Source organism: Crocuta crocuta, unplaced genomic scaffold (genome assembly GCF_008692635.1).
Source record: "Crocuta crocuta isolate KB4526 unplaced genomic scaffold, BGI_CrCroc_1.0 scaffold692, whole genome shotgun sequence".
In the NCBI taxonomy this organism is placed as follows: domain Eukaryota; kingdom Metazoa; phylum Chordata; class Mammalia; order Carnivora; family Hyaenidae; genus Crocuta; species Crocuta crocuta.
Window position 1 is genome coordinate 473,716 of NW_027532877.1, and position 22,056 is coordinate 495,771.

General features: G+C 50.0%; 1 long non-coding RNA gene across 1 annotated transcript; it reads right to left on the reverse strand.

Moving 5' to 3' along the window:
* Positions 1-768: 768 nt before the first annotated feature.
* LOC144216319 (uncharacterized) lies at positions 769-21,722 on the reverse strand. The gene is made up of 3 exons (XR_013330633.1): positions 21,495-21,722; positions 17,703-17,849; positions 769-1,090 (listed from the first exon to the last, which is right to left on the reverse strand). It is a non-coding gene; the product is annotated as an uncharacterized LOC144216319 (long non-coding RNA).
* Between the last annotated feature and the right edge of the window lie 334 nt (positions 21,723-22,056).

Genomic DNA, 22,056 nt, shown 5'->3' on the forward strand with positions numbered 1-22,056 from the left:
AGCGCCCCCAGGAGACCCACGCCATCCTGATTGGCCTTACAAGTCTTGTCCCCAGTACCAGGACAACAGGACCAGCTGGCATTAGGCCAACTGGCTTTAGCACTTAATTGTAATATTTGGCATCTTCACTCTCCCTGGCCCTTAAAGGCGCCCCAGAGTGCATGGAAATAAGTGCTTCTCAAACTTCTCACACCTGGCATCCAATCTGACCTCGGAATCATCTCACACAGGCAGCAAGGCAGAGGTGGCCAGTAGCCCGCTTGTGACCCGGACACACACAGGCGGTCCTCCTCCAAAGCTCACCTTCCCGCTCTTGCCCCCAGACCCGCTGGGCTTGTGCCCAGGACGAAACTCAGTTGCTTTTGGACGGTGTAGACAAAGACTCCGGGACCCGTACCACCAGAGCTCGGAGGCAGAAGTGGGGGGAAGGCTGGTGCCGGGGAGGCGCAGCCTGCTTTTGATTAAACAGCCATCATTTACTTCCGGCAGGAACAGCGCTGGGGAAGGCGGAGTGGTCGCGGGACCGCGGGCTGGCGTGGGAGCCGCCGGTCCTGGCGGCCCAGAGAATCACCCTGCACTTCTGTCGCCTCGACTCCGTGTGATGGTCCCGGCCAGGCAGGGGGACCTCATTAAATCCCCGCGCTGCTCCTCTGGAGGCCGAACTATCACAAAGTTTCCTCTTCCCGCAGGAAAATGCCCATCTCTAGCCCTTCAGACTCAGAATCCTTAGGAACCTTTTCCCGGGACAAAATCAGGACGGGACACGGCTTCCAGAGCTACCCCAGGTCTGAGTTGACTTACATTCCATTAGAGAGGCTCCAGTTAGAACTGAAGTCTCCAGGGTTACAGCCTTCTTCTTCCTCTTTTCCTAGCTCCGCCAGGGAGCTTTCCAGAGCAGTAAGTATGTGGTTCAAGGCTTTCTTCCACCTGCGGGACGGTGGTAGCTGTCGTATCAGGGCTTAACTGTGGCTTTGAGGATCCTCCCAGCATGGGGATGAGACGTGGGTGCTTGAAATCATTCATGTTCTACAGATGAGAAAAAGGAGGCTCACAGCAGCTCATGAGTTAAGTTTTCCTGAAATCCGTACCGCTGTGGTAGAAACAGGGTGCAGAATTAGGACCCTAGAATGCATGCCCCAAAGTGTTGTGTAAGGACGTAATTCTACAGGCGCAGGGAGCTCGCCCGTCGCCCCCACTGCAGGAGGGTGCTGACACAGGGGAAATCGGCCATGGCGTCTCAGGCTGGGGTCACCCTCGAGGGAAGGTCCCGGTTTCTTCATCATTGAAAGTGAAACTGAACTTTATTGTCCACCACTACGGGGTGCTCTGAAGAGCATAGAGGGTGAACTCTGGGGGGGTCCTACATCCACAGCGTTTTGTAATTCAAGGTATGCTCAAAGAAGCTTTGGTACCACCTTTTTACGGAGGTGTGGCCGTCTGGACAGATGCGTCGTCGGTTCTCAGCCTCACCTCGGGGTAGCCACCAGATCCTGGAGGGACCCAAGGGCACACTAGGGCCAGAAGCCCACCCNGGGGGTGCTCTGAAGAGCATAGAGGGTGAACTCTGGGGGGTCCTACATCCACAGCTTTTTGTAATTCAAGGTATGCTCAAAGAAGCTTTGGTACCACCTTTTTACGGAGGTGTGGCCGTCTGGACAGATGCGTCGTCGGTTCTCAGCCTCACCTCGGGGTAGCCACCAGATCCTGGAGGGACCCAAGGGCACACTAGGGCCAGAAGCCCACCCACCAGGCAGAGGCGTTGCACTTCTCAGCCAAGGTTCTCAAATATACCGAGCTCAGAATCAATAAGGGGTCCAGTGTGGGTTCTCGTCCTTACTCATAAGCTACAAGCGTCTGACTTCTCAAAGTCCACGGAAAGCTTATCACCGAGCTTATGAGTATTTCTTTTTAACACCCACTTTGGTTTGGAATAGCTTCAGGTTTATAGAAGGGATACCAACAGAATACAGAGAATCCCCCCGCCCCATGCTTTTCACCCAGCTTCCCCTAATGTCTTGGGTTCCCATGCGTACATTGGTCAGAATTAAAATGAACACTGGAGCGTCACTATCCATGGATCGCTGGAACTCAGAGCCCGGAGTGTTTCCACTATAGTCTTTTCCCTGTCCCAGGATCCAATCCAAGGTACCACACTGCATTTAGATTTTTTTTAAAACAACCTCCAACGACACTTCCTAAATAAGCCAAATCACACAGAAAGAAAAAAAAGTGCCCTGTGATTCTGGTCCATAGTCCTCCAAACCCGCACCATCCAATATGGCGCCCACTCACCAGTGAGACGATTTCAGTGAATGGAAATTAAATAACATTCACGTTCCTCAGGCAGGCACTGCACTCTGGTGCTCAGTGGAGTATGTCAGCACACTGGCTGGGGCTCAGGGCAGCCAGAGATACAGTACATACCGCCGTTATCATGCAATGCTCTAGTGAGCAGACTGTTCCGGATCTCTTCCATGTATTTTCCTACAAACATACCTAAATACGTACCCCTAGTTTTTTTTGTTTTGTTTTTACACGAAGACCATAGACTATTGCATATCACATAGCATCTCTACCTGCTTTTGGAGATCATTTCCACATTGCAGCAACCATCAGAAACGAGGCCGATTAACACGTACCAGAGCGGTCCATAGTGTAGACTGCCATTTTAGGGGCCATCCCCTCTCGATGGGCACTTAGGTTGTTCCTGATTTCCTATTGCAAAGAAGGCCTCAGAGAACATCTTTGTTCCTTCTGAGAGTGCCGGAGGCCGACTTAATTCAGGGCACAGGGACTTTGGCCAGTGGGATAACTCCCACTGAAAAGATCTTCCTGTACCATCAGGGCTGTGCGTCAGGCCATGACCGGGCTCAGGGAGATGGACGCAGACCAGACTTCTGGCCCCGCTGCAATGTGGGCACGTGGCCAGGATGTCCCAGGGGGCGGGAGTGTTTCAGGCTGCCATTGAGAGGTGTGAGAGACACCACCCAGCTGTGCCCAGATCCAAACAATGCGACAACCAGACTAGAAAACCACATCCAGCCAGTATCTCAGGATTGGAGTTATGTGGTTTGACTGGCAAATACCAGCTACACAGTAAGAAGTTACCAGTAGTTGGTTCTAAGGAGGTAGTTATATACCAGCAGAGCACAAGCACTTTAATACCATTTAATCTATCACGGCTCCATTAGGTAGGTTTCCTGTTCATTTTTAGAGATGGGGAAGTGGAGGTGGAGGGAGGGTTGGGGGAATGTCACAGTTGTTTCTATAATTCTGGTAAGTGGCTCAATGGGGGACACAAACCCAACATCGAGCCTGCAGTCCTAGAAAATTCCCTGTGGGAACCAACCTCTTAGGTTACTCACTGATTCGTAGTAATATACCAAGGCTAACTGCTTAGTTCTAAGTTCCAGACCTCACTGAAATTTTTAGCAGTTTCCCCTTCTGCCCTCGGGAACGGAGCTGTGCCCTCCAGCCCAGGCCTGTCTGGGGCCAGACTTTGACCAGACCTTGAACTGGTCAGCTCACCTGGGTGGGTTGTGTGCGTGAGTTCCTAGTTTCTTTTGCTAACATGTGCAAGTAGGGGCTCAAAATGAAAGGTTTCAGGAACTAGAAAAGGCTTCTGGGTAGTGACATTAGAATCAGGCCTCAAGTGGGGGTGCGGGGGGCGCCTGGTGGCTCAGTTGGTCAAGCATCCGACTTCCGCTCAGGTTATGATCTTGCGGTCCGGGAGTTCAAACCCACGTCAGGCTCTATGCTGTCAGTTCAGAGCCTGGAGCCTGTTTCGGATTCTGTGTTTCCCTCGCCCTCTGCCCCTCCCCTGCTCATGCTCAGTCTCTCAAAGAAAAAAAAAAAAAAAAGAACATTAAAAAAATAAAAAAAAGATAGGCCTTAAGGACTGGGCAGACTTTGGGGGGTGGGGTATGGGAATTCCCACCAGCATTGAGCAGAGACCTCCTATGGGCCCATGTCCCCAGCCCTCCCTCCCCCAAACAGCACAGCTTTCGGCACAGAGAAACGTCATACTTCATGACTGAGGAATCCCAGGCCTCAAGACTTTGGATGCCCGGTCTGTTGTCCTGATCAAACTCAGCTGGCAATCCATCCATGTGGCTCAAATGTGGGGTCTGCTCATCCTCTGAAGCACGTTTGCTCTTGCTGGCTGCACTGCACATGTGGGAGGGCCCCTCCACGTCCAACCCAGAGACCCCAAACCCAGATGGATCTTTGAGATAGCCAAAGGCCACGGGGCCCACCTGTAAGGCCTCTGTCCCAGCTGCCTCATGGCCGTTGTCATAGGGGAAGAAGGATTTGACTGTGGTTTCAATTCTTCCCCCTCATTCATCACAGAGGGCCTCTAGCAGCGCATGCCAGCCGAAGATGGCCTGCTAGAAATGGGGTAAGGTTACATCAGAAGCCCCCAGGATGCTTTCAAAGCATCCAGAGGCCCAGGCCCCACCCCAGACCCACTGAAGTCGGTCCCCTGGCCTCTGGAGTTTTACAATCTCGTCAGTGTCTGAGCCAAAGCCAGTCTGAGCCATGATCTTGAGTGGATTTCCCGGCCTTTTATAGGAATGTTTGTGGAGAGAGGCGTCCTTAAGCTCTTAGGGACTGAACTCAGATGGTACAGCCATCTCGCTTTTGGCATCACACCGAGGGGGTTACTATTGGGGGCAAAGCAGGTCCCATTCCTTACTAGGTGGATGGAAAGCGGCACATCCCATAGCAAACAGACAAGGATGATTCGATACTTTGCCAAGTGCACAGTGAATAACTAGAGATACGCACACTTAGCTTCCACAGGACACTTCTGTATACACACTGTCTCCAAATGTACACGCTGCCTTCATTCCAGCACCGCTTGCTTCTGGGCACCCATGCAGAGCCTCTTGCATTCAGAACACTCATGCCCTGAACACTGCATTCATCAATTTTCTGGATTTTGAAAACCTGACCTTTCGTCGATCAGTTCTATTTGCTTATGATACCTCGGTACCTAAACTTTCTCTCACATTAGAGTATCCCCCCTCCCCCGACCAAAGCAACATGCATTTTGAAAATAATTAGTCCCCTCTTGATTACAATTCACCAGTTCTACAACCCAGAAGAATTCACTGCTATCTCGGCATGCAGCTTTGTGGAATTAGCTGGGGGGAAGGGGGGAGGGACATTGCTTCGGGGACATTTGGCAATTCCTGAGGACATTTTTAGTGGTCACACCTGGAAGGGTCTGTAGGCATTGGCAGGTAGGGGTCAGAGAGGCTCCTAAACATCATGGACAACACTCAGAACAGCCCCCCCCCCCAACTCCAGTGAATGATCCATCTCTGGGGATCAGTAATGTCGAAGTGGAGAAACCTTATTCTAGATCTATTCTGTGTATGCACACGCCTTGTATGCACACGCACACACACCCACACAGGGGCATACTGTAACGGTCTTGAACTGTTGCAATTTTGTGCCTAGAGGACATCTATGCATCATTGTTGCCTGCATATATCGTAAAGCATTTGGAAAAAAATCATGGAAACCATCTCCCACCGATCACCTACGTCTTCGCCCATTTATCTGAGGATTTCTCAACTCCTGTCATCCAAGCTATTGCAGATGGGTCTCTTGTATCAAAGAGGAGACTCCAGAGCGGCCAGCTCAGGTGGTCAGAGCCATACCGTGTGGTTGCCTGCATACAGGCTCACTGAGACCTTTGTGAATCCTTTCGCCTTGGAGGACTCTCTCTCCAAGGGCCGGGCCTGTGCGCAGAGCTCTGGTACAGAGCCGCTCTGCGGGTCTTCGGCCTGGAAGCACGCATGAGTCATGGCTTTGAAATCCACCTCAGATGCCAGCTGAAAACAGAGGCTTTGCATAATCAGGTTGACAGATGACGGCGGGCCTGCCCTGCTAGGGACAGGCCCATCCATATCCCGGGTTAAAAGAAATATTGCGTTTTTCAAGAGGAAAGAAACATATTTAAGAGATAAAGGGAGGGAGGAAAAAAAAGAGGTTTTTGGCCATTAATTATAATAAAACACAGGGGGAAAAATTCACTTTAAAGGCACGCTAAAGCCCTGTAATCTTCAAAGAGATAGGGAGGCTCAGATGCCCGGGAGGAGAGAAACGTCACCAGGAGACGGCCATCTCCAAACAGTGCAAACAGCCAAAGTGAGGGCTGGGAACTGGTTACATCACCGCCTGAGGTCAACCCTTGCCCCCCGAGGGGCTGCTCCGAGCAGAGCATGTGCAGTGGTGCGGTGGTTTCCAAACCGACCCCAGGATCCTAATGCCTGAATGTCCACCACCGTGCTCCTGCGCTCCAGCTGCCTGTCGGGACCCTGTGCGTTCAGGGCAGAGTCCCGGCTTCACGCCATGGGATCACGGCCATGTGAGAGCGCGCTCCAGCCTGGCAGCCTGTGGCCGCAAGAGGCCCCAGCTGCAGGGTGTCGCGTCCAGGTTTCCTGTCTGTCTGAGCCAAACACCATGCAAGTCTCTGAATCAAACCCTGCCGTAGCCGGTTGGTCTAAGGCTTTCAATGGCCCCCATTGGCCATCTCGAGGGCGGCGACGTGAATTAATGCCAGGATGTTAATGGCTAAATATAGTTTGTTTATCCAACGAATGCCTGGCTTGATTGCATAATCCACAGGGTCAGAAGAAGCCGCCAGTTTTACTGGGATGGGGCGGGGTTGGCGAGGTACGGGTACCGGATTAGGGAAGGACTTTGCTGTTCTTGGTATAAGCCCCACTAGAAAACACACTCCTCTGGAACACCCTAGTTCTTCCCCACTTGCAAGCCCTTCCCAGGACATTATAAAGGTGAGCGCGTGGAGGAAGAGGAACCCTCGATGTGCTGCTGGTGGGAATGCAAACCGGCGCTGCCACTTTACAAGACAGTATGGAGGGTCAAAACAAAAATACTACTTCAACAAGATGTAAACCCCTATGCTTATTGCAGCATGGTTTATAATAGCCAAGATATGGAAGCAATATTCATTAATAGACACGTGGATAAGGAAGATGAGGTGTACATAGAATGGATTATACGACATAAAGAGATTATGCCCCTTTTGACAACATGGATGGACCTAGAGAGTACTGTGCTGAGTACAAGAAGTCTGAACAAGACAAATGCCATAGGATTTCACTCATGTGAAATCTAGAAAGCTAAGGAGGGGCACCTGGGTGGCTCAGTCGGTTAAGCGTCTGACTTCGGCTCAGGTCATGTTCGAGCCCCGCGTTGGGCTCTGTGCTGACAGCTCAGAGCCTGGAGCCTGTTTCGGATTCTGTGTCTCCCTCTCCCTCTGACCCTCCCTTGCTCACGTTGTCTTTCTCAGAAATAAAGAAATTTTTAAAAAAATTTAGAAAGCCAAGGAACAAAAGAGTAGAATCAGACCTATAAATAGAGAGATGATGAATNGCAGGGCTGGGAGTATGGAAAAAATGGGTGAAGGGGCGTAGAAGGCACAGGCTTCCTGTTATGAAATAAAAGGGCAGCACAAGAATAAAGACACAGCATAAGGAACATGCTCAATAGTGTTGTAATAACATTGGATGCTGACAAATAGTGGCTACCCCCATTTGAACAGCAAAACAAACTTGTCACCCCACTGTGTTGTATACATGACCCTGTAACATTGTGCAAGTACGCTCCACTCAGAAAAATTAAAATTTTAGGGGGCACCTGGGTGGCTCAGTTGGTTAAGTGTCCGACTTCAGCTCAGGTCATGATCTCAGAGCTCAGGAGTTCGAGCCCCACATTGGGCTCTGTGCTGAACGTTTGGAGCCTGGAGCCTGCCTTGGATTCTGTCTCCCTCTCTCTCTCTCTCATGCTCTCTTTCAAAATAAACATGAAAATTAAAAAACTTTTAGAACAGTATTTTGGGGGTAAGTAAACATGCAAAGAGAAGCTTTCCAAGCTTTTCAATGATTTTTTGTTGTTTTAAAGAAGACTTTTAATGACCCTTTTCTCCCCACCTCCATGGAGGGGCAGGAAGGGTCTTGCCCCAAACACACCCTCCCTTCCAGCATCCGCCTGCTACTTGCTCCCCAAGCAGGACTCACCCCTAACGCCTGCCTTTCAAACTGAAAGTCATACACCCATTAGAAACTTTAAAAGTAGAAGGATAGCAAATCCGAGCTCACTCTATATGGTATTATCCGTAGAATATACTATATTGCTTCAAGACCCTTTTGTTTTGGTTACTCATGCACACACATGTGTGAGAAGGCTGGCTCAGGATCGGTGGGTCCGGATGTGGACTCCTTGGGGCCCGGGAGCCCGTTTTCACATCTCTCTTTCCAATTCCCCATTCAATGGCTTCAAAACGCTCCTCTGAAATTGGTGGGCATATTCACACCATGGAAACTGGTGAACCAAACTCCACTTGTCCCCCCAGCGAGCTGGTTGTGTGTAAGCAGTGGCATAGTGGTAAGTGTTAAGGATGTGTGTCCCTCCTCTTCAACCGATGGTGGGAAAGGTATGTATTGTTGGTGGGTTTTCCGTGGAGGGGGCTCACTGGGGAGACCTCTCGGGAATAGCTCCTGGGAACTAGCTGGAGGGTTGGGCTTCTCCCGGGAGAACAGGGCTGGGATGAGGCTACAACACAGACTTGGGTGACCCCGTGGAGCACCTTGGGAGAACTCAAAGCCCACCCCGGTTTCAAGTGGGGTGAGAAGAGAGGAGTTTTATACCCTTCACAGACTCTAGTCATATGAACCTAGCCCTTCATAGACCCTAGTCCCTGACCTTGAATATAGGTTGCAAAGGGAACGGGTCCACTCCATGTCAGGCTTCCATCTCAGGGACAGAGAGAAGTTCCCCGAGAACCACTGGTCTGTGGAACCATCAACAGCCAAAACCCACAGCACCCGTGGGGTATAATGGGCCAGTCTAGAAAAAGGATATCGGGTGGCACATTATGGCATCTACTACTTTGGATTCTAAAAGGGAAGAAGAGTCAAGAGAAGAGTTTATCATTTGAAGGACCTCAAGCTAGCCTACTGGAGAATGACAGATCGCATGGCCCTGCTGTCCCTAGCCAAGATCATTCTAGACCAGTCCATAGCCAGTTGATTCCCAGATACTACATGAGAAAGCCCAGGGCTGCCTCCCCAAGCCCAGCTGACCAGAGATGCAGGAATGAGCCCCACTGAGATCAAAGTACCCACTCAGCTGAGTCCTAGCCTCAGTAGCAGTAATACACACTTAGCTTTTTAAGCCACTGAATCTTGGAATAAGTTTGGCACAGCAACAGCTAACTGATACAAGGTCTGAGCAGATTATTCTGGCTGGAGCCACACTTAGAGAGGGAAGGATGTAGAGGTCTAGCTGAACCTCCCTAGCCTGTATAGGGGGTCTTTCAGCAAAAGGATGAACTGGATTCTGAAAGCAATGGGGAGCCGTAGAAGGTTGTTGAGCAATAGAGCATCCCACCCCACAAGCGCTACCTTTCCAGAATCCAACTGTTCTGATCAACACTCTTCTGGCCACTAGAAACAGAACTACTCATGTGTGTAATCTATGGGCAGGAAACAATGTCCGGGCCTGCTGGAAGTCGGAAGACTGGCAGCGACAGGGTGATGGTCCATCTCCCTGTGGCCACATGGCCCCTCCTGCATCCCCACAGGTCTGTTCCATTCTGTTTCCCCTTGAACGACAGGAAAGGAGATGCCAGCATTCAAATATTTGAATACCTGCGGTGTGCAAGGCCAGGACTTTGCTGGTCACTACCTATTTGCCTTTGTATCGCGGTCTCGCCCTTCCCTCCACTCAGCCCTGCACACAAAGGCCATGGCAGGCTGCTTTCTAGACTCCTTGCCCGTAGCCCATCTGACGGGAGCATAGAGAAGGGAGAGCAGGCTGTTTCCCTCCCTCCCTCTTGTCCTGAGATTCTGTATTCTCCATTTTAAACCCCGTTGCCATCTGTAGCCCTCCCGGTCACCAGCTACTGCTGGGGAAAGCCAAAGCCTTTCCAGATTCAACCCGGTGGCTCAGCCAAGGAAGACGTAACGCTACTTCTTCCTATTGCCTCCTCCCCGACCTTCCTGCCTCCAGCTGTTGGTAATCTCTGGGTTGCCTCACCTTACCCTGTTTGCTCTCACATTTTTTTTTTTTTTAAGTTTGAGAGAACAGAGAGCACATGCAGGTGGTGAGGGGCAGATAGAGGGAGAGAGAAAATACCAAGTTGGCTCTGCACCGTCAGTATGGAGCCCAACACGGGGCTCAAATTCATGAACCCTCGGATCAGGACCTGAGCAGAAACCAAGAGTCGGATGCTTAGCTGACGGAGCCCCCCAGGCACCCCTGCTCTAATACCTTAATACGCAGAATCCATTCCAAAGCCCTTAAACTCCCTTGCATTGCATTCCCCCACTCCATCCCCCCACCTGGGACCTTACTGATGGAGCCGCCATATTGGGCCACACAGGTATACAACTGCCTTTTCCTCAGTGTCCCCTTTGAATGACACAGCGCAGCAGTTTCATACCAGGTATTGTTCTACGTGCTGGGACATAGCAGCCGAACACAAATAATGAAATCCCAATCCTCAGGGAGCTCATATTGCAAGCTCTCCTTCCCATAGTGGAGGGGACCGCTAAACAAGTTCAAGGTCAGTTGGTGGTAAGTGTGAAGAAAAATAGAGCAGGAACAGGGATGGAGGTTGGGTGGCAGAATGGCCATTTTTAAAATATGCTAGAAAAGGTATCATAAAAGGGAGGAGGAAAGGCCTAAAGCAGTAAACCACATGAATGTCTGGGATAAGCATCTCCGTGGAGGGAACCGCAGGTTCAAAGCATTCTGCTGTTGGAGTCTGTAAGTAAGCCAGTCTTTCTCCCTTTACCTTCTGATCTTCTGCCTCCACTGGCTGAACTCAGCTGGAGGCCAGAAAGCAAAGAGTACCTGGAAGGGACAGGAAGTGAAGCACAGCCGGTCCAGATAGCACGTGGAGACACGGAAACGGCGTTTGAGGCCTGTCTGTCGTATAGCGGAACCTACTATGTGTGCGCATCAGGTCTCTCACTTGGAGAAAATGGAAGCCCTTCCCACGTGCGCACAGGGGAGCACCGCGTGGTAGTGCACTTCTCAGACCGCTTGTAGCTCGGCTCCAGGAAGGTGGGGAGCCAACAGATTTAGGATCAGCCTCCCCAGCAATAACCGAGCAGGGCAGGGGCACGCAGGCTAGCCATTTCTGCCCAGCGCAAGAATTCGCTCATGCGTCTTTGCTGGTGAGCACTCCTGCTAGACTAACGCGGTCAGATCCGCTTCTTAGGCTGAGGCTAAACCTGACAAAATTTGTGTCTCTCCCCTCCCCCCCTACCTTTCCCAGGTGTTATCAGGGGTGGGCTGTAAACGGTTAACCACGGGCTCTCTGATTTATAGCCAATTTGTGTGGTATAAATACTTCCACCCTAGCCAATTTCAAGCTGCCCTCTGAACACAGTTGGGAAGTGATATGAGCTCTAGCCGATCACTAGGAATTGCCCTTAATAAACCACTTTCCCTTTTATCTGCATCCCCTTTTTGAAAAACCAAAGGAACATGGGGCAGGGGCGGGTGCGGAATCTGAGAGTTCTACCTTACAAGCTTTCTCTTCCCAGATCCCGCCCATCAGCATGTCACATAAACTCTCGAATTCTATCCTGAATCTGTCTACGTCCTTTCTACTCTGATTGTTCTAGACAGAATAGAAGAAAGGAGCCCAGTTGGCTTCATCCATGGCAATAGAGGAAAATTTCGAGATCTTATTTTAATGCTTCTACTTCCTACTGCCCTGAGAATAAGAGCTAAATTCCTTTCTCTGACCTATGAAGTCAGTCATGATCCAGCCCCTCTGCTCTCTTCCCGGAGCGTCTACTATTGCTCTCCCCCAGCCATATTCGACCTTCCCGCTGTTTCTTGATGCCAAATTCTGTTACATCTTACCACCCCGCCCCCTTCTGTTCCCCTGACTTGGGATGAAGCTCTTCACTCCCGCTGCGGGGCTTCCTGTTCCTCATTCAGATCAGCTGCCAGCCACCATCTTGGTATTTCCTTACGAGGAAGGAGGACTACACGCTAGTGGGTTAGGAAAACGGTGGCGATTTATCGAAGCCAGGAGATCTAGATTCTTTAGATCTGCATGCTCAATACTTAAGACCAGGGATGGGACCCAGCCGTTGCTTTGACATTTACTGGCTGGATTAACCAAGGCCGCCAAGCTGGTCCAGGCACAAGCTTGCACATGTATAGCTGGAATCCTACACTAGCCCTCGCTAATACAAGTTTCCAAATGCAGCACATGTGACCTGCATGTTGCCTTGCAGCTCACCCTGAAGTTCACTTGCAAGTTCAGTGGGCAGCTCCTGTCACATGATCCTTATGCTGCTACCCGCCCCCGCCCCCACCCCCCACCCCAACAGCCCTTNCAATTTAGAAGTGCTGAGAAGTTAACATCCAGAGTGACCCCGCCGGTCCAGGAGAGGTAGGGCTCGGTGGCTAAATACCCCCAGGCTCCTCCCTCCTGGGAGAACAATCCTGAGGTGGATTCTGGGCGGGATCTCAGGAGGTGCCCAGTAGGATAAATCCTAGTTGCTCAGAGTGGTCATCTCATTAACAGCCCTCTTAGTTTGGAGGCCATGCCAGAAAGGACGGAGTGGGGAAAGGTGATGATATTAACCCACTTGCACCCAAATCGCTGTCTCAGTTTGGGGCCAAATTTCTCTAAGCGGCTTCTAGCAGGAGCTGGTATGGGCGGAGCCCACCACGAAGCCTCACGGATTCAACTTCCAATGACTCTGGGTGCTAGACTCGGTCACTGCCGGGCAGTGCGGCAGTCAGACGCACGGACCGACCATCTCCCGTGCAGCAAGAGCAGGTGCACCCAGGAGCCCTGGGAGGTGGGGAGCCACCTTGATCCACTTAGCCCTGGTCCAGAGATTGCAGGGCCCACCCCCGCCCCCGCCCCACACGTGGAAGCCTTCAGACACAAGCCGGGTCCCCGCAGATTTATGGATTGTAATCTCCTGCCTTGATCCTGGGCCATTCGCTTGCAGCACCCTCCCTGCTTTGCATTCTCTACCTGCTCTGAAGTTATTGGGGCCTGGTGTGAATTTAGGGACAATAAAACCATCAAAGGGCTGGATCCTGAGAACAATCAGCTGAGGGGGGTTGCAATAAAGGAACATCCTGCCCTGGAAGGTGTGAGACTCGAAGGCAGGCTGGAGGGAGACCTCTAAGAGAGGTCTCTGGGGAGTCTGGCCCCATCCACACCTGGGATGGCTTAAGGTGCCATCTGGCCTGGAGACCGGCAGATGGGCCACATCTGCGGGAGCGCAGGTCCCTATCTCTCCAGGGCTCCCGGGAGAAGGCCACTCTGTCCTTTCCAGGACATCTGCTCTAGTGGCCAACGCACCAGGCAAGGCACCAAGATGCACTGTGTCTTCTAAACAAGCTCCTTTGCCCCAGGACCCTTGCACAGGATATCATCATACATTTTACCTCCTGGCCCTTGTTTCTCTCCCATCTCTCAAATGCAGCCAAGTAAGTGTGTGTTGCTCTGATACAGAATAAGTGGCCCCTGTCACAGCCCTCGGGAAGATTTGTTCTTGGAGGAAGGGCAAGGACAGCTGGGAAGCGAAGCAGCAGTGTACGGGATGGTGTGCAGCAGGGGGCTGCCCTTTAGAGGGAGTCCCCTCCTCAGGAAGGCTTTCCGGAACCTGAATGCAGAGAGAAGTGAGCCATGTGGGTGGCTAGGGGAAGTGTGTTCCCAGAGACCAACAGGCACATGCTTTGTCCAAGGACAGCAATGGGCCAGGTGTCTGCCATTTCCTTCCTCCACCTTCCCCGTCCTTCACCTATGTTTCTTTTGTGTATACATTCCTTTTCCCTTAGGCAAGTTCTTCTCACATCACCTTTAGCAGTCAGCCCAGAGGCCACCTCCTCCAGGAAGCCCTCCCCACCATTCCAATCCCTCAGCTGTAGAAAGCTGCCTAGCCGAAGGTCATGCCTTGCTCTGCCATAGCCCACAGCCGGGGATATACCCAGGGGGTATATGCAGGGGGATGTAATGGCCCAGCCATCCCTGGCACACCTGTGAAGGGTCCTCCAAGCTCCAGGGCTTCCGAGGCTGTTGCACTGGGTGCACACTGCAGCTCAACCTCTCTCTCCTTCCAGGAGGGTGGATCCCAAAGGCACCTTTTTACTGAAGGTCACTTCAGTCTGCTTCCCAGGAAATAGGACCTGTGGCCTCTCCCAGTGGGACTTCTCAGTCTGTTGTAGCTACAGCCACAGACACAGATAGTCTCAACAGGACCATTTTCTCCATGTCCAGGGTGCTGGACACTCTGCAGACTTGGGGTCATCACTTCATTTCCCATGAAGATGCTCAGAGTTGAGGAACCTCCACTCACAGCCACCCTTTTCCTTGCTCCATAAAATGGGGAGAAGGGGCCCACCTGAGGGTTCCCAGCAGCTGAGAGGCACAGCCAGGGTCTGGCACCAAGCCTCTGTCCTCAGGCAAGCCAGGAAGTCAAGAGCTGCGATTGCCTATCCCCACCTCATCTCTGCACCTCTCACAGGTAACTGAGCCGGGAATGGACATTACCAGCCCCTTATCAGCTATTACCTAGTTCCTTCAGTGCCTTCAGCTTGTCCATTCTTAAGTTTCCTGGGCTATGGACAGAACTTCTTTCTGAGCTTCTCAATGCAGAGCCCACTCACCACCATCTGTCACCCAAGAACCTGTGCCCATGAACCAGCACATACCCTTTACAGAGGGGACCACAGATCCCTAGAGAGGGGTATGGCTTATTCTCATCTCAAAGCATTGGAACGGGCAAACTGCATCTCAAAGACAGGGAGTCGCCTCTACTTGCAGGAGCTTTGGTATCTAGGAGAAGGGAGACCTGGTTCTGGGGCCTGAGCCTGCCCGAGGGTCCCCGGGCTTTGCCAGTAAGCACTAGAATCAGAACCCTGGAGGCCCAGGGTGGGAAGAGATCAGCACATCTCTAGCACTTGCACTGGGGGCAACTCCAGGTGGAAGAGGAAGCCAGCCACTGATTAGGGGCCATGATTTGAATCACAAGTCCCTTCCAGGACACGTGAATTTGGGCAAACTCCTTATCCCCATTTTACAGCCGAGAAAACAAGGCTTAGAAGCGAAGCCACTCCAGTCCCTTTTCTAGCATCATGTGGAGGAAGGGCCACTGAATTGCAGCTTTTGTGAAGTACAGCTTTTCTCAGCAACCCCGTATCCATCTGGAACTCTGAGGTTGAGCAGTTACAGAAAGTGGTGCCTCCTTCTGGGAGCGAGGAGGTCTGCACGGAGAGAGGAGCTGTGGCATCTCTATGTCCTAAGGAATCCTTGCTCCGGACATCTAATGATTGCTTTCTGTGTGAACATCTGATTGCCTGGCCTCTGTTTTGGGGACGCTCAGGAAGACCGCCAGTGATCGTTATTGGCAAGGAGAGATACAGGGCTTAGGGCCAGGCACATGCAGGCTTGAACCTTCTTTCCCTTACAAGCCTGTTGACTGTAGGGGTGGGAACTTCCCCTCTGAGCCTTTGTACCACTGTGATTGGAGGTGGAGTGCACTTTGTATCCTGGATCTTCTGCCCAGATAGAGTGCGTTAGTCATTTTTCCCCATGGGGTGGGAGGCAGACACCTCCACCTGGTTAGTTGGTGTTAACACTCTTGGGTGTAGATTCCCTCCCCCTGCTCACATGGCTGGCAAGTTAGTACTGGTCACCAATTCCTGTCGAGGTGGGCTTCTCAGGAATGCCTGGGCTTCCTCACAACATGGTGTGGTTTCCGAGAACGAGTGTCCCAGAAAGAACGCTAGGTGGAAGCCCTATTGCGCCTTAGGACATGGTCTTGGAAGACCCAGCATCGTTTCTGCCAGATTTTGTCCGTCAAAGCAGACACAAAGCCTGGACAGGTTCCAGGGGTGAGGCTGTAGACCCCGCCTCTTGACTGGGTCTGGCAAAATGGACAAGAAACATTGGTGTGATTGTTTTTGGAAAATGCAATCTGCCGTTCTGCTGCCATCCTGGGTTCAGTTCCCATATCAAGCATTTGAGTGACTACCTCTTAGCCTGGCACTTCCTCTTCCTTGCTTGGCTTGGAGTTGAGCACCAGCCTGAAACCACTAGGGAAATGACCGTGAACCATCGGGTGCCCTTCATGGCTCCTTCCCATCCCTCTTCTCACGCTCTGTGTACCTTCAACAAAGCAGATTCTCGGAGATATTAAGACTTGACTAAATACATACACCGTTCAGGGCTCTGGGCTTTTTACAGAGCTACGAAGGGGGCTGTAACTGTTGGATTAGGGGATGAAGGTACCTCTCAAGTTATTCCTGTCCTAGGAGTGCAGATGGAGTTCTAGAAGAGCTACAGATATTCCACAAGGGTTGGGTTAACACGGGGGCATCATCTGATGCATCAGCCAGATTGTCCAGAGGACTCAAGTTCTTGGAAGGGGAGGTGTGAGTAGGAGAATCCCCATGTGGTAGCCTGAGAGGAAGCTGGATGCCCTGCAAGAGAGAACCCTGCTGTTCAGCTGTAGGCGAGCGCAGAGCTGCAGCACCTTTGGGAGGCTTCACACCATCCCTGCTGTTGCCACGGTCTCCCTGGGAAGAACAGGTGTCCTAGGGCCCGGCCCTTTCTGCCCAGCGTGGCCCATCTCTAACGGGCATTCTTTGCCCTGGAGCTCCCGTTGGGCTCGTCCGGACCTTACTGGATCTGCATCACGACGGCAGGTTCTCCATCTTACACCGGCATCACCCACCCTCCCTCTACACTGCATTCACACCTAACTGCTGGGTCCTCTAGCAGGCAGCCGCTAACAAGCGGATCCACTCCAAAGGGATCAGCAAGGCAGCAGGGGTGGAACACAAGCGATCACAGTGTGTCTATTTCCACACAAATACCAGCAATAACATTATGCCCGGCTGTCCTGTCACACAGTCCCTGTTTAGCCTAGCACCCCCCCCCAATCAGGGGCATACCCCATCCATCCGCCACGTTGGGGCAGGCCTGCTCAGGTGGCCACACTTGCCCAGGGAGGTCCACCCCAGCTCCTCCCGTGGAATCTTTGGAGGCATAATTGCTGACCCAGGATGTGTTGGTGCTGAGTTTATCATGACGCTAAGTGCCAGCATTCTTCCTTCAACTCAAGAGCCAAAACTAATATAAACACCCAACTCCCCATTTGTTAGCCTAATGCCATCAGCAATCTGATGAGGCCTGACCCCATCTGAGTCTGATTTATGGCCTTACTAACAGATGCTATGGCTGAGAACAGAGCCAGGCATCTGGTGGAGGGGGGAGATGGTTAAGAAAATGGCAGCCTCCCCTCACCTTCGGGGGGACCCCACAGTCTTCTTTCCCATCTACCTGGCAAGGTCCCCAACTTCTTCATCTCTGAAGAGCAGAGGCTATCTATTTAGGGCAGAAAAAGACTGACGCATCTCCTCTTTTCTCGCCTAAGCCTACTGACCTGGGGAGAAAAAAAAAAAAGCAATCGCAAAGCATGGGTCAGGGGCATAAGGAGGAGGTAGGCGAGGTCTCACTACTCCCTTCTCCATGATNCTACAAGGACTGAAGAGATTTTCAAGATGCTAGATAATCCCTGCTATATAGCTCATTAAGAGGCCACTGTGGGGTGGAGATTCCAGATCCCTGTGTCCTCACCAGCCTTTTGAGCCATAGGTTACTTGCACCCCCTTACCTGTGACTTTCATTGTAGAGAGCACCACAGCTAATGAACGATGTTCCAATGAAAATTGAGCACCAAACTTACATTTTAAAAATCAGCATTGTTGGCAGGGATAATAGATGTTGAGTTTATGGTCACTTCTCTTGCTGCTCTGAGAACCTGAGAGGCATAGAACAGTAATAGCTGCAGTAGGTGTGGTGTTAAGATCAGGAAGGACACCATCTCCTTATGACCAAGTCAGGCAAGAGAGTCACAGTAAGAGTTGAAAAAGGTTCCAAAGAGGCAGTGGCCACCCTAGAGCAGAGGTAGGAAGGATCCTACAGCATTCTAGATACAGAAGCTGTCAATCCTCATTATAGTTGAGCAAAGACCAAGAAATAGGCTGACCGCAGGATAGAACTGCGTGTGATCTGGCTTGCCTCCAAAGATCCATTCTTTCTACTATTCCTCACCCTGTTCTATGCTCTGAGAGGATCACCNAGTTGAGCAAAGACCAAGAAATAGGCTGACTGCAGGATAGAACTGCGTGTGATCTGGCTTGCCTCCAAAGATCCATTCTTTCTACTATTCCTCACCCTGTTCTGTGCTCTGAGAGGATCACCCATTTGTATTTGCCTGGAGGAGAAAGGAAAANATTCCTGAGACTGTGGAATTCCAGATGGTGCTGACCATTCAATGTTTTCACTGTCAACTAAATCCTACCTCCTAAGAAACATCCAAGAAGTTGAAGAGGAACACATGAAGAGGAACACATGAAGAGGAACAACTTGAGTCAGAGGCCAGATTCTCAACACCAAATCCTTAAAAGATACTTAGCCAAGTGATTGCAGGAGAAGTGCCATGTTTCTGCTCTTCATTCTCACTCACCTGCAATGGTGCATCTTGTTCTGCCTTCCAACAAGATGAGCAAAAGGCTTCTTGACCAACTATCATACCATGGAATCAACTTGCTGAATTACCAAGTGATTGAGGATTCCAATCTAGCTTCATGCTCACTGACCGGCTCCACCCACCTTCACCTGACCCATGCAGTCTCTGCTACCCACACAATGCTTTGCTAGAACTAGATAGACTGCCCAAGATCTTGTAGGCCACTTCAAGTTGCATGGAAGAGCCATTTCCCCCATCCACCCCTGGCAAGACTTCATGGCCAAGTTGACCATGATCTAGAGAAGGGATTCAGGACATACCTCCTTGACAACTCTAGTCTGCAGTAAGTACCAACCAGAATTTTGACTCTGGAAGTGGACTATGGGGTCCTGTGGGATTTCTGCCATTTATGAAATCTAGAATCTCAATGGAGTGAGGCCATTATCCCCAGAGGAGAAGTTTCATAGTGGATGGATTTTAGCACCAGCAGTACTCCAAAGACACAGGGAAAGGGAAATGGCCAATACAACCATGGAGGTGTACAGAAGAGAGCTAAGAGCAGTCCTGGGACAGCTCTCCTGAGAAAGGCTGGCTTGCAAAGCTGACCATTTGCAAGGAGTACAGGTGTCCCTTCAAGAAGAAACTTCTCTTTAGGAGGAGGTGGTGTAAAGGAAGAGTCCTGCCACCTGGGAGCCAGGATTCTGGGAGTGCCTACCATTCCATCATTAGGCACAGTGAGCCATTCTCAACTGTGCCGATAGTGTGGTGTATATTCAACACATGTTTTTCTTCTGGGAGTCTGGAACTCAGGCACATGTGAAGCAGAGGGTGACTATGTGACCAGCCCCCAGTGAAAACCCTGAGCCCCAAGTATTTAATGAGTTTTCTTGGTAGAGCTCACTTCATGTGTCCTCAACTTATTGGAGAGGATGAAGCACTTCCTGTGGGACTCCACGAGAAGGGGATTTTTGGAGGCTTGCACCTAATTTCCTCCAGACTGTGCCCCACATGCCCTTGCTCTTTACTAATTATCACTGTGAAAGGCTGCAAAGCATAAGTAGCCATGAGTACCATCATAGGCAGAGTCCTGTGAGTATCCTAGTGCATCCTTGAAACTGGGTGTGGTCTTGGGGACTTCCAGCCCAGAAGGTGTATCTGCCCACAGGAGTTTGGATAAGTGCACAGAATTGAAGGCATGAGTGTCCATTTCCTAAGTGCAGGGAGATTTGCTACCCACCCCCTTTATGGGTAAACACATTTCCCCCTATTCCCTCATAAGAGATGCTCTCTCCACCATCTCCATCTTTGCAAGCATTAGATTTTACAACATGTCTAAAGTTTTTCCTTAAATGAAAGTATGCATTTCTGAGTTCTAATGCTGTTCATTTGCATTCTCAAACAAATAAGATTTTCACTTTTCTTATGCTCTTACTACCACAAATATGCCAGAAGTTTACAACTTTTCCCTCCTTTATTTTGCAATGTATGAGAGGTGAAGTGCTTAGGCTGTGAAGGCTTCTGCTTCCAAAAAGAAGTTCTTAGTTTTGATAAAAATAGACTTTGTTGTGTGAGGTTCTTTTAGAAGTTTTAGGACTTTGTACTTCTATGAACCAGTCTGAATTTTTGTATATATTGTGATGTACCAATCAAGGTCTTCCTTTTACATAAGGGTATTCTGTTGTCCCAGTAACATTTGTTGAAAAAACTAGCTTTTCTCCATTGAATTGCCTTTGCAACTTTGTTTTAAAATATTGGATTCACCTGTAACAGGTGGGTCTACTTCTGGATTGTTCCATCTACTTTTCTTGATGCCTCTACTAGACTCTTGATTATAGTAGATTTATAATTAGGTACCCAAGCATTTAGGAGAGTTATGGCCTCTTGAGAAACAAATCCTTTGTTATGGAAGGAAGGGCTTTCTTTCTACCTGGTAAATATTCCTTGCTCTAAATCTTTTGATATGGATATTGCCACTCTAGAATAAGCTGGGGAAGTTAGAGGGGAAATATGGTAAACCCTACATGGGGGCTCTGTGCTCTTGCTGTCAGGTGTCTGAGAAGTATAAACTGTAAAGTTTTAGTCGGTCTAGGTGGGAGAGTAAACCTCGTCCCTGTTACTCCATTTTGACCAGGAGAAGTCCAAACTCGTTTCCTACAGGAATATTTTTTAAAGCCTTCATAGAGGTAGCCCTTGGTCATTAGTATTTCTAGTTTGTTATCAACAGTCACCATACTGTTCATTAGATCTTCGGAATTTAGTCCTCTGGAATAACTGAAACTTTGACTCTTTGACCAACATCTTACCAATGTTAACTTTCTACTACCTTCTGTGTTATGTAATTGCTTAGATGAGGAGAGAAAGAGCAGGGATTTTGTGGATATTTATCAGCTTTGTCTTAGACACCTAGATTGCCAAGAATGAAATCAAGAACCCTTAAGGAGTTATTCAAGCCTTAGAGGCATTTCAGGTCTATAGCCTAATGTAGTCTTCAGAATAACAATAACTTGAAGTTCGAAACCAAACTGCTGACAATCCCAGATTCTGCAGTTGCAACCCCAGTTACCAATATCCCCCCAAATCCAGCTTTCATGTTGCTATTTCCACAAGTTCTTGGGGGTAGGGGGTTGGGGAAAGAACCTAGAGTTCAAATAAGGTCCTGATGACACCCAGCTTACAATCTCAGACTCCCAAATCCCTTGGCCTAGAAGATCCTATGACCAGAGTAGACCAGAGTAAACCCTATCAGCTGTGGCTCACAAATATTGAAAGAGGAAAAAGTGATTTAAGCAGGGCTGTTAGTAAAAAGGTTGGTTGTCATTTTATCCTATTAAAAGTTGGTTATTAGAGGTTTCCTTCTGTAAACTTTAGATCTGAATGAAATAAGGTCAGCGGCTTTATCTATGAAGTCAACAAATAGAGTTGCTATAATATTACCTTAACTCCCAACACTGGCCAGAAGTTACTGGTGGCTTTGCCTCAGGGTTATTCCAGGCTTTTCAGAGACTGCATATATTGAAATAGGTTCTTTAGGCTTCTATCCAGATCTTTGCTGGGTGATCATGAGCTCTGATAAGAGCAATACCTTTTCCTCCAGGAAAATAGTTATGTGGAAAGAGGGTCAAGCAAGGGCCTTACAAGAAACCATGTCAACATCAGCCAGAAGTTGCTACTGCTTTCAGGATTCTTCAAGCCAGTCTAGAATTTCAGTAAAATTGACAATGGGAACCATGGAAACAAGTGGAACAAAAGCAGATGGCAAACTAAAGTCTATAGGAATAGCAACCACAATCAGATCAGAGGCAATTTGGGGAAGGCTCTCGATCGGAGAACATACAGTGATTGAATCCAAGATAGGAGTCCCAGTGGTTCACCTACAGATAACAGATCTGCCTTTGAACCTGGGAGCTGGTCACTAAAACTCTCGTTTCTATGAACTCCCTTAAGAAAAGTATTTTGTTAGGTGCCCCCAAATGGTGACAACCTGAACTTCTGGCCG